The 9,496-nt window shown below is 39.6% G+C and overlaps 1 protein-coding gene and 26 non-coding genes across 27 annotated transcripts in view; all 27 read left to right on the top strand.

Moving 5' to 3' along the window:
• The window catches only part of opn8c (opsin 8, group member c), a 123,379-nt gene that overhangs the window by 51,055 nt on the left and 62,828 nt on the right, over nucleotides 1-9,496 (top strand). The window lies entirely within an intron of this gene.
• trnal-caa (transfer RNA leucine (anticodon CAA)) lies at nucleotides 118-229 on the top strand. The gene is made up of 2 exons: nucleotides 118-155; nucleotides 184-229. It is a non-coding gene; the product is annotated as a tRNA-Leu (tRNA).
• Nucleotides 346-457, top strand: trnal-caa (transfer RNA leucine (anticodon CAA)). The gene is made up of 2 exons: nucleotides 346-383; nucleotides 412-457. It is a non-coding gene; the product is annotated as a tRNA-Leu (tRNA).
• Nucleotides 574-685, top strand: trnal-caa (transfer RNA leucine (anticodon CAA)). The gene is made up of 2 exons: nucleotides 574-611; nucleotides 640-685. It is a non-coding gene; the product is annotated as a tRNA-Leu (tRNA).
• Nucleotides 802-913, top strand: trnal-caa (transfer RNA leucine (anticodon CAA)). The gene is made up of 2 exons: nucleotides 802-839; nucleotides 868-913. It is a non-coding gene; the product is annotated as a tRNA-Leu (tRNA).
• Nucleotides 3,280-3,391, top strand: trnal-caa (transfer RNA leucine (anticodon CAA)). Its single transcript has 2 exons — nucleotides 3,280-3,317; nucleotides 3,346-3,391. It is a non-coding gene; the product is annotated as a tRNA-Leu (tRNA).
• trnal-caa (transfer RNA leucine (anticodon CAA)) lies at nucleotides 3,511-3,622 on the top strand. The gene is made up of 2 exons: nucleotides 3,511-3,548; nucleotides 3,577-3,622. It is a non-coding gene; the product is annotated as a tRNA-Leu (tRNA).
• Nucleotides 3,739-3,850, top strand: trnal-caa (transfer RNA leucine (anticodon CAA)). The gene is made up of 2 exons: nucleotides 3,739-3,776; nucleotides 3,805-3,850. It is a non-coding gene; the product is annotated as a tRNA-Leu (tRNA).
• Nucleotides 3,968-4,079, top strand: trnal-caa (transfer RNA leucine (anticodon CAA)). Its single transcript has 2 exons — nucleotides 3,968-4,005; nucleotides 4,034-4,079. It is a non-coding gene; the product is annotated as a tRNA-Leu (tRNA).
• Nucleotides 4,197-4,308, top strand: trnal-caa (transfer RNA leucine (anticodon CAA)). The gene is made up of 2 exons: nucleotides 4,197-4,234; nucleotides 4,263-4,308. It is a non-coding gene; the product is annotated as a tRNA-Leu (tRNA).
• Nucleotides 4,595-4,706, top strand: trnal-caa (transfer RNA leucine (anticodon CAA)). Its single transcript has 2 exons — nucleotides 4,595-4,632; nucleotides 4,661-4,706. It is a non-coding gene; the product is annotated as a tRNA-Leu (tRNA).
• On the top strand, nucleotides 4,819-4,930 carry trnal-caa (transfer RNA leucine (anticodon CAA)). The gene is made up of 2 exons: nucleotides 4,819-4,856; nucleotides 4,885-4,930. It is a non-coding gene; the product is annotated as a tRNA-Leu (tRNA).
• trnal-caa (transfer RNA leucine (anticodon CAA)) lies at nucleotides 5,049-5,160 on the top strand. Its single transcript has 2 exons — nucleotides 5,049-5,086; nucleotides 5,115-5,160. It is a non-coding gene; the product is annotated as a tRNA-Leu (tRNA).
• Nucleotides 5,273-5,384, top strand: trnal-caa (transfer RNA leucine (anticodon CAA)). Its single transcript has 2 exons — nucleotides 5,273-5,310; nucleotides 5,339-5,384. It is a non-coding gene; the product is annotated as a tRNA-Leu (tRNA).
• On the top strand, nucleotides 5,731-5,842 carry trnal-caa (transfer RNA leucine (anticodon CAA)). Its single transcript has 2 exons — nucleotides 5,731-5,768; nucleotides 5,797-5,842. It is a non-coding gene; the product is annotated as a tRNA-Leu (tRNA).
• Nucleotides 6,187-6,298, top strand: trnal-caa (transfer RNA leucine (anticodon CAA)). The gene is made up of 2 exons: nucleotides 6,187-6,224; nucleotides 6,253-6,298. It is a non-coding gene; the product is annotated as a tRNA-Leu (tRNA).
• On the top strand, nucleotides 6,415-6,526 carry trnal-caa (transfer RNA leucine (anticodon CAA)). Its single transcript has 2 exons — nucleotides 6,415-6,452; nucleotides 6,481-6,526. It is a non-coding gene; the product is annotated as a tRNA-Leu (tRNA).
• Nucleotides 6,644-6,755, top strand: trnal-caa (transfer RNA leucine (anticodon CAA)). The gene is made up of 2 exons: nucleotides 6,644-6,681; nucleotides 6,710-6,755. It is a non-coding gene; the product is annotated as a tRNA-Leu (tRNA).
• On the top strand, nucleotides 6,873-6,984 carry trnal-caa (transfer RNA leucine (anticodon CAA)). The gene is made up of 2 exons: nucleotides 6,873-6,910; nucleotides 6,939-6,984. It is a non-coding gene; the product is annotated as a tRNA-Leu (tRNA).
• Nucleotides 7,272-7,383, top strand: trnal-caa (transfer RNA leucine (anticodon CAA)). Its single transcript has 2 exons — nucleotides 7,272-7,309; nucleotides 7,338-7,383. It is a non-coding gene; the product is annotated as a tRNA-Leu (tRNA).
• trnal-caa (transfer RNA leucine (anticodon CAA)) lies at nucleotides 7,502-7,613 on the top strand. The gene is made up of 2 exons: nucleotides 7,502-7,539; nucleotides 7,568-7,613. It is a non-coding gene; the product is annotated as a tRNA-Leu (tRNA).
• Nucleotides 7,726-7,837, top strand: trnal-caa (transfer RNA leucine (anticodon CAA)). Its single transcript has 2 exons — nucleotides 7,726-7,763; nucleotides 7,792-7,837. It is a non-coding gene; the product is annotated as a tRNA-Leu (tRNA).
• On the top strand, nucleotides 7,956-8,067 carry trnal-caa (transfer RNA leucine (anticodon CAA)). Its single transcript has 2 exons — nucleotides 7,956-7,993; nucleotides 8,022-8,067. It is a non-coding gene; the product is annotated as a tRNA-Leu (tRNA).
• Nucleotides 8,184-8,295, top strand: trnal-caa (transfer RNA leucine (anticodon CAA)). Its single transcript has 2 exons — nucleotides 8,184-8,221; nucleotides 8,250-8,295. It is a non-coding gene; the product is annotated as a tRNA-Leu (tRNA).
• On the top strand, nucleotides 8,641-8,752 carry trnal-caa (transfer RNA leucine (anticodon CAA)). The gene is made up of 2 exons: nucleotides 8,641-8,678; nucleotides 8,707-8,752. It is a non-coding gene; the product is annotated as a tRNA-Leu (tRNA).
• Nucleotides 9,126-9,237, top strand: trnal-caa (transfer RNA leucine (anticodon CAA)). The gene is made up of 2 exons: nucleotides 9,126-9,163; nucleotides 9,192-9,237. It is a non-coding gene; the product is annotated as a tRNA-Leu (tRNA).
• On the top strand, nucleotides 9,355-9,466 carry trnal-caa (transfer RNA leucine (anticodon CAA)). The gene is made up of 2 exons: nucleotides 9,355-9,392; nucleotides 9,421-9,466. It is a non-coding gene; the product is annotated as a tRNA-Leu (tRNA).

Raw genomic sequence — 9,496 nt, 5'->3', positions numbered from 1 at the left:
AAAGAGATTTTGTAATGAGAACTTGAATTCATGTAAACGAAATACATCTTATATTATTTTTGTATGTATTTAACCATTGCAGTGATATGACTGACCTTAACAAAATAAGATGTTTGTGTCAGGATGGCCGAGTGGTCTAAGGCGCCAGACTCAAGGAATATCAACCTTCTCACTTGTTGAGATTTCTGGTCTCCGAATGGAGGCGTGGGTTCAAATCCCACTTCTGACAAAGAGCTTTTGTAGTGAGAACTTGAATTAATGTAAAGGAAATACATCTTATATTATTTTTGTATGTATTTAACCATTGCAGTGATATGACTGACCTTAACAAAATAAGATGTGTGTGTCAGGATGGCCGAGTGGTCTAAGGCGCCAGACTCAAGGAATATCAACCTTCTCAGTTGTTGAGAATTCTGGTCTCCGAATGGAGGCGTGGGTTCAAATCCCACTTCTGACAAAGCTTTTGTAATGAGAACTTGAATTCATGTAAAGGAAATACATCTTCAATTATTTTTTTTAAGTATTTAACCATGGACAGTGATATGACTGACCTTAACAAAATAAGATGTTTGTGTCAGGATGGCCGAGTGGTCTAAGGCGCCAGACTCAAGGAATATCAACCTTCTCAGTTGTTGAGAATTCTGGTCTCCGAATGGAGGCGTGGGTTCAAATCCCACTTCTGACAAACAGCTTTTGTAGTGAGAACTTGAATTAATGTAAAGGAAATACATCTTATATTATATTTGTATGTATTTAACCATTGCAGTGATATGACTGACCTTAACAAAATAAGATGTTTGTGTAAGGATGGCCGAGTGGTCTAAGGCGCCAGACTCAAGGAAAATCAACCTTCTCAGTTGTTAAGAATTCTGGTCTCCGAATGGAGGCGTGGGTTCAAATCCCACTTCTGACAAAGAGCTTTTGTAGTGAGAACTTCAACACAGCCCTGAGGAGCTCCTGTACTAAGGGAGAGAGGGTGTGAGGTTATGTTATTAACCCTCACCCTCTGTGATCTATTCCACAAGAAGCTCCTTATCCAGTGGCAGATGGCTGGGTCAATGTTCATGTCCAGGAGTGTTGTGAAGAGTTTAGGTGGGCTTATAGTATTAAATGCGGAACTAAAGTCTATGAACATGATGCGTGTGTAGGTGTTTGGTGATTCAAGATGTTGCAAAGTATGATGGAGTGTTATGCTGATTGCATCCTCCACGGACCGGTTGGCTTGGTAGGCAAATTGATATGGGCCCATCAGCAAGGAAGTGCAAGATTTCAGGTATGCCAGAATAATCCGTTCAAATGCCTTCATTACCACCGATGTTAGGGCAATTGGTCTGAAGTCATTAAGGCAAGTGGTCTTTGAGGACTTTGGCACAGGAATAATGATGGAGCTCTTAAAGCATTGTGGGACTGTACATTGGCTTAATGAGATGTTAAAAATGGTGGAAAATACAGGCGCCAATTGCACTGCACAATGACTAAGTAAAGCAGGACTAATCTCATCCGGCCCTGCTGCTTTCCCGATCTTGAGCCTCCTAAATGTTGTTCTCACCTCATCCTCCTGGATGCAGAAGGGTGGTGTTTGAATGGGGTCGGGGGGAATGACTGATGGGGTAGGTTTCCCAAATCTTGCATAAAAGTTATTTAATATGTCTGGGAACCCTGGATCATTATTAAGAGCGGTGCTGGGGCATTTTTTGTAATCCGTCATGTCCTTAAGATTTTTCCAAATTAATCCCGAGCTGCTTGATGAAAATTGTTGCTCCAGTTTTGTTCCATAATTGCGCTTTGCTCTCCTTACTGCAGCGCGTAGTTTATATTTGGCAGTTCTATATTGACTCTTGTCTCCATTTTTGTATGCCCAGTTTTTTTCCTTACATAAGAGATGTAATTCTGTGGAGAACCATGGTTTTTTATTACCATAAAAAGTCACTGTTTTGGTGGGGATGCACATTTCCTCGCAGAACTTGACATATGACGTCACAGTATCAGTGAGTTCGTCGAGGGAGTCACAAGCTGCACTGAATATGTCCCAATCAGTGCAATCGAAACACCCTCGGAGCGTTTCAATGGCATCTGTGGACCAAGACCTGACAGATTTGGATGTTTTCTTAACGGATTTAAGTTTTTGTCTGTACTTCGGAATGAGAAGCAACACGGCATGGTCAGACCTCCCAAGTGGAGCCTCCGGGAATGCCCGGTAAGCATCTGAAACTGAGATGTAGCAGTGATCCAGTGTTTTGCTTTCTCTGCTGTGGCAGGTGACTTGTTGCTTGTAGTTTGGGAGTTCGGATGACAGGTTTGTGTGGTTGAAATCCCCTAACACGATGACAGACGTATCAGGGTTGGAGTTTTCAACAGACGAAATGTGTTGGGAGAGATCGCTAATAGCTATATTAGCGTTGGCTTGTGGTGGAACATATACGCCGATTAGTATAATCGAAGTGAATTCTCTCGGAAGGTAATATGGTCTGCATTTCAAACAGATAAATTCAAGATCAGGAGAGCAGTGACGATGAAGGATTGTTGAGTTGTTACACCAGCGCTGATTTATCATGAGAGAAATACCCCCTCCCTTAGATTTGTGAGAAAGTTTGACTGACCTGTCGGCTCTGAAGTTAGTGAAACCAGGGGGGGTTACCGCCTCATCAGGAACCGATTGATCCAGCCATGTCTCTGTAAAGCAGAACGCCGAGCAGTCACTGTAATTCCTGTCCGTTTTTGTTAAAAAGAGTCGTTCATCCATTTTATTTTGAAGGGATCGCACGTTGGATAAGAGCAGAGCCGGTAGTGGGGGCCGGTAGGGCCGTCTCCTAAACCTGGAGACCACTCCAGTTCTCCGTCTTTTTGTGTTAGTCGTATTTCCCCATGATGACGATCCAGTGTTGTTAACATCCAGTAAATCCTCTGGAATTTTGGCAAATAATTCCAAATTGTCAGGTGTAATCCTCCTGATATGTAACAGTTCCTCACGACTGTATGATGTGATGCATGATGTTTCCCTCACGTATACCATAGACAAAAATGCAAAACATAATAGCAGAGCAGGTACCGGGGCAAGCCTCCTGGCAGCCATTTTGAAAAAGTCAAGGAATATCAACCTTCTCAGTTGTTGAGAATTCTGGTCTCCGAATGGAGGCGTGGGTTCAAATCCCGCTTCTGACAAAGAGCTTTTGTAGTGAGAACTTGAATTAATGAAAAGGAAATACATCTTATATTATTTTTGTGTGTATTTAACCATGGACAGTGATATGACTGACCTTTACAAAGTTAGATGTATGTGTCAGGATGGCCGAGTCGTCTAAGGCGTCAGACTCAAGGAATATTAACCTTCTCAGTTGTTGAGAATTCTGGTCTCCGAATGGAGGCGTGGGTTCAAATCCCACTTCTGACAAAGAGCTTTTGTAATGAGAACTTGAATTCATGTAAAGGAAATACATCTTCAATTATTTTTTTTAATGTATTTAACCATGGACAGTGATATGACTGACCTTAACAAAATAAGATGTTTGTGTCAGGATGGCCGAGTGGTCTAAGGCGCCAGACTCAATGAATATCAACCTTCTCAGTTGTTGAGAATTCTGGTCTCCAAATGGAGACGTGGGTTCAAATCCCACTTCTGACAAAGAGCTTTTGTAGTGAGAACTTGAATTAATGTAAAGGAAATACATCTTATATTATTTTGTATGTATTTAACCATGGACAGTAATATGACTGACCTTAACAAAATAAGATGTTTGTGTCAGGATGGCCGAGTGGTCTAAGGCGCCAGACTCAAGGAATATCAACCTTCTCAGTTGTTGAGAATTCTGGTCTCCGAATGGAGGCGTGGGTTCAAATCCCACTTCTGACAAAGAGCTTTTGTAATGAGAACTTGAGTTAATGTAAAGGCAATAAATCTTCTACTATTTTTGTATGTATTTAACCATGGACAGTGATATGACTGACCTTAACAAAAGAAGTTTTTTGTGTCATGATGGCCGAGTGGTCTAAGGCGCCAGACTCAAGGAATATCATCCTTCTCAGTTGTTGAGAATTCTGGTCTCCGAATGGAGGCGTGGGTTCAAATCCCACTTCTGACAAAGAACTTTTGTAATGAGAACTTGAATTCATGTAAAGGAAATACATCTCATATAATTTTTGTATGTATTTAACCATGGACAGTGATATGACTGACCTTAACAAAAAAAGATGTTTGTGTCAGGATGGCCGAGTGGTCTAAGGCGCCAGACTCAAGGAATATCAACCTTCTCAGTTGTTGAGAATTCTGGTCTCCAAATGGAGGCGTGGGTTCAAATCCCACTTCTGACAAAGAGCTTTTGTAGTGAGAACTTGAATTAATGTAAAGGAAATACATCTTATATTATTTTTGTATGTATTTAACCATGGACAGTGATATGACTGACCTTAACAAAATAAGGTCAGTCATATCAAAATAAGGTCAGTCACAATAAGTGGGGTTCAAATCCCCACTTCTGACAAAGAGCTTTTGTAATGAGAACTTAAAGTCATGTAAAGGAAATACATCTTATATTATTTTTGTATGTATTTAACCATTGCAGTGATATGACTGACCTTAAAAAAAAAAGATGTTTGTGTCAGGATGGCCGAGTGGTCTAAGGCGCCAGACTCAAGGAATATCAACCTTCTCAGTTGATGAGAATTCTGGTCTCCGAATGGAGGCGTGGGTTCAAATCCCACTTCTGACAAAGAGCTTTTGTAGTGAGAACTTGAATTAATGTAATGGAAATACATCTTATATTATTTTTGTATTAACCATGGACAGTGATATGACTGACCTTAACAAAAAAAGATGTTTGTGTCAGGATGGCCGAGTGGTCTAAGGCGCCAGACTCAAGGAATATCAACCTTCTCAGTTGTTGAGAATTCTGGTCTCCAAATGGAGGCGTGGGTTCAAATCCCACTTCTGACAAAGAGCTTTTGTAATGAGAACTTGAATTCATGTAAAGGAAATACATCTTCAATTATTTTTTTTAAGTATTTAACCATGGACAGTGATATGACTGACCTTAACAAAATAAGATGTTTGTGTCAGGATGGCTGAGTGGTCTAAGGCGCCAGACTCAAGGAATATCAACCTTCTCAGTTGATGAGAATTCTGGTCTCCGAATGGAGGCGTGGGTTCAAATCCCACTTCTGACAAAGAGCTTTTGTAGTGAGAACTTGAATTAATGTAATGGAAATACATCTTATATTATTTTTGTATTAACTATGGACAGTGATATGACTGACCTTAACAAAAAAAGATGTTTGTGTCAGGATGGCCGAGTGGTCTAAGGCGCCAGACTCAAGGAATATCAACCTTCTCAGTTGTTGAGAATTCTGGTCTCCAAATGGAGGCGTGGGTTCAAATCCCACTTCTGACAAAGAGCTTTTGTAATGAGAACTTGAATTCATGTAAAGGAAATACATCTTCAATTATTTTTTTTAAGTATTTAACCATGGACAGTGATATGACTGACCTTAACAAAATAAGATGTTTGTGTCAGGATGGCCGAGTGGTCTAAGGCGCGAGACTCAAGGAATATCAACCTTCTCAGTTGTTGAGAATTCTGGTCTCTGAATGGAGGCGTGGGTTCAAATCCCACTTCTGACAAAGAGCTTTTGTAGTGAGAACTTGAATTAATGTAAAGGAAATACATCTTATATTATTTTTGTATGTATTTAACCATTGAAGTGATATGACAGACCTTAACAAAAAAAGATGTTTGTGTCAGGATGGCCGAGTGGTCTAAGGCGCCAGACTCAAGGAATATCAACCTTCTCAGTTGTTGAGAATTCTGGTCTCCAAATGGAGGCGTGGGTTCAAATCCCACTTCTGACAAAGAGCTTTTGTAATGAGAACTTGAATTCATGTAAAGGAAATACATCTTATATTATTTTTGAATGTATTTAACCATGGACAGTGATATGACTGACCTTAACAAAAAAAGATGTTTGTGTCAGGATGGCCGAGTGGTCTAAGGCGCCAGACTCAAGGAATATCAACCTTCTCAGTTGTTGAGAATTCTGGTCTCCAAATGGAGGCGTTGGATAAATCCCACTTCTGACAAAGAGCTTTTGTAATGAGAACTTGAATTCATGTAAAGGAAATACATCTCATATCATTTTTGAATGTATTTAACCATTGCAGTGATATGACTGACCTTAACAACATAAGATGTTTGTGTCAGGATGGCCGAGTGGTCTAAGGCGCCAGACTCAAGGAATATCAACCTTCTCAGTTGTTGAGAATTCTGGTCTCTGAATGGAGGCGTGGGTTCAAATCCCACTTCTGACAAAGAGCTTTTGTAATGAGAACTTGAATTAATGTAAAGGAAATACATCTTATATTTTTTTGTATGTATTTAACCATGGACAGTGATATGACTGACCTTAACAAAATAAGATGTTTGTGTCAGGATGGCCGAGTGGTCTAAGGCGCCAGACTCAATAAATATCAACCTTTTCAGTTGTTGAGAATTCTGGTCTCCAAATGGAGACGTGGGTTCAAATCCCACTTCTGACAAAGAGCTTTTGTAATGAGAACTTGAGTTAATGTAAAGGCAATAAATCTTCTACTATTTTTGTATGTATTTAACCATGGACAGTGATATGACTGACCTTAACAAAAGAAGTTTTTTGTGTCATGGTGGCCGAGTGGTCTAAGGCGCCAGACTCAAGGAATATCATCCTTCTCAGTTGTTGAGAATTCTGGTCTCCGAATGGAGGCGTGGGTTCAAATCCCACTTCTGACAAAGAACTTTTGTAATGAGAACTTGAATTCATGTAAAGGAAATACATCTCATATCATTTTTGTATGTATTTAACCATGGACAGTGATATGACTGACCTTAACAAAAAAAGATGTTTGTGTCAGGATGGCCGAGTGGTCTAAGGCGCCAGACTCAAGGAATATCAACCTTCTCAGTTGTTGAGAATTCTGGTCTCCAAATGGAGGCGTGGGTTCAAATCCCACTTCTGACAAAGAGCTTTTGTAGTGAGAACTTGAATTAATGTAAAGGAAATACATCTTATATTATTTTTGTATGTATTTAACCATGGACAGTGATATGACTGACCTTAACAAAATAAGGTCAGTCATATCAAAATAAGGTCAGTCACAATAAGTGGGGTTCAAATCCCCACTTCTGACAAAGAGCTTTTGTAATGAGAACTTAAAAGTCATGTAAAGGAAATACATCTTATATTATTTTTGTATGTATTTAACCATTGCAGTGATATGACTGACCTTAACAAAAAAAGATGTTTGTGTCAGGATGGCCGAGTGGTCTAAGGCGCCAGACTCAAGGAATATCAACCTTCTCAGTTGATGAGAATTCTGGTCTCCGAATGGAGGCGTGGGTTCAAATCCCACTTCTGACAAAGAGCTTTTGTAATGAGAACTTGAATTCATGTAAAGGAAATACATCTTCAATTATTTTTTTTAAGTATTTAACCATGGACAGTGATATGACTGACCTTAACAAAATAAGATGTTTGTGTCAGGATGGCTGAGTGGTCTAAGGCGCCAGACTCAAGGAATATCAACCTTCTCAGTTGATGAGAATTCTGGTCTCCGAATGGAGGCGTGGGTTCAAATCCCACTTCTGACAAAGAGCTTTTGTAGTGAGAACTTGAATTAATGTAATGGAAATACATCTTATATTATTTTTGTATTAACTATGGACAGTGATATGACTGACCTTAACAAAAAAAGATGTTTGTGTCAGGATGGCCGAGTGGTCTAAGGCGCCAGACTCAAGGAATATCAACCTTCTCAGTTGTTGAGAATTCTGGTCTCCAAATGGAGGCGTGGGTTCAAATCCCACTTCTGACAAAGAGCTTTTGTAATGAGAACTTGAATTCATGTAAAGGAAATACATCTTCAATTATTTTTTTTAAGTATTTAACCATGGACAGTGATATGACTGACCTTAACAAAATAAGATGTTTGTGTCAGGATGGCCGAGTGGTCTAAGGCGCCAGACTCAAGGAATATCAACCTTCTCAGTTGTTGAGAATTCTGGTCTCTGAATGGAGGCGTGGGTTCAAATCCCACTTCTGACAAAGAGCTTTTGTAGTGAGAACTTGAATTAATGTAAAGGAAATACATCTTATATTATTTTTGTATGTATTTAACCATTGAAGTGATATGACAGACCTTAACAAAAAAAGATGTTTGTGTCAGGATGGCCGAGTGGTCTAAGGCGCCAGACTCAAGGAATATCAACCTTCTCAGTTGTTGAGAATTCTGGTCTCCAAATGGAGGCGTGGGTTCAAATCCCACTTCTGACAAAGAGCTTTTGTAATGAGAACTTGAATTCATGTAAAGGAAATACATCTTATATTATTTTTGAATGTATTTAACCATGGACAGTGATATGACTGACCTTAACAAAAAAAGATGTTTGTGTCAGGATGGCCGAGTGGTCTAAGGCGCCAGACTCAAGGAATATCAACCTTCTCAGTTGTTGAGAATTCTGGTCTCCAAATGGAGGCGTTGGATAAATCCCACTTCTGACAAAGAGCTTTTGTAATGAGAACTTGAATTCATGTAAAGGAATTACATCTCATATCATTTTTGAATGTATTTAACCATGGACAGTGATATGACTGACCTTAACAAAATAAGATGTTTGTGTCAGGATGGCCGAGTGGTCTAAGGCGCCAGACTCAAGGAATATCAACCTTCTCAGTTGTTGAGAATTCTGGTCTCTGAATGGAGGCGTGGGTTCAAATCCCACTTCTGACAAAGAGCTTTTGTAATGAGAACTTGAATTAATGTAAAGGAAATACATCTTATATTTTTTTGTATGTATTTAACCATGGACAGTGATATGACTGACCTTAACAAAGTTATATGTATGTGTCAGGATGGCTGAGTGGTCTAAGGTGCCAGACTCAAGGAATATCAACCTTCTCAGTTGTTGAGAATTCTGGTCTCCAAATGGAGGCGTGGGAATTCTGGTCTCCAAATGGAAGCATTGGTTCAAATCCCACTTCTGACAAAGAGCTTTTGTAGTGAGAACTTGAATGAATGTAAAGGAAATACATCTTATATTATTCTTGTATGTATTTAACCATGGACAGTGATATGACTGACCTTTACAAAATTAGATGTATATGTCAGGATGGCCGAGTGGTCTAAGGCGCCAGACTCAAGGAATATCAACCTTCTCAGTTGTTGAGAATTCTGGTCTCCGAATGGAGGCGTGGGTTCAAATCCCACTTCTGACAAAGAGCTTTTGTAGTGAGAACTTGAATTAATGTAAAGGAAATACATCTTATATTATTTTTGTGTGTATTTAACCATGGACAGTGATATGACTGACCTTAACAAAATAAGATGTTTCTGTCAGGATGGCCGAGTGGTCTAAGGCGCCAGACTCAAGGAAAATCAACCTTCTCAGTTGTTAAGAATTCTGGTCTCCGAATGGAGGCGTGGGTTCAAATCCCACTTCTGACAAAGATCTTTTGTAGTGAGAACTTGAATTAA

The sequence above is a fragment of the Rhinichthys klamathensis genome, unplaced genomic scaffold (assembly GCF_029890125.1).
Source record: "Rhinichthys klamathensis goyatoka isolate OS25496 unplaced genomic scaffold, OSU_Roscu_1.1 h1tg000196l_1, whole genome shotgun sequence".
NCBI lineage: Eukaryota > Metazoa > Chordata > Actinopteri > Cypriniformes > Leuciscidae > Rhinichthys > Rhinichthys klamathensis.
Note: the sequence above shows the minus strand (reverse complement) of the source record. Positions and strands in the feature narration are given on the sequence as shown.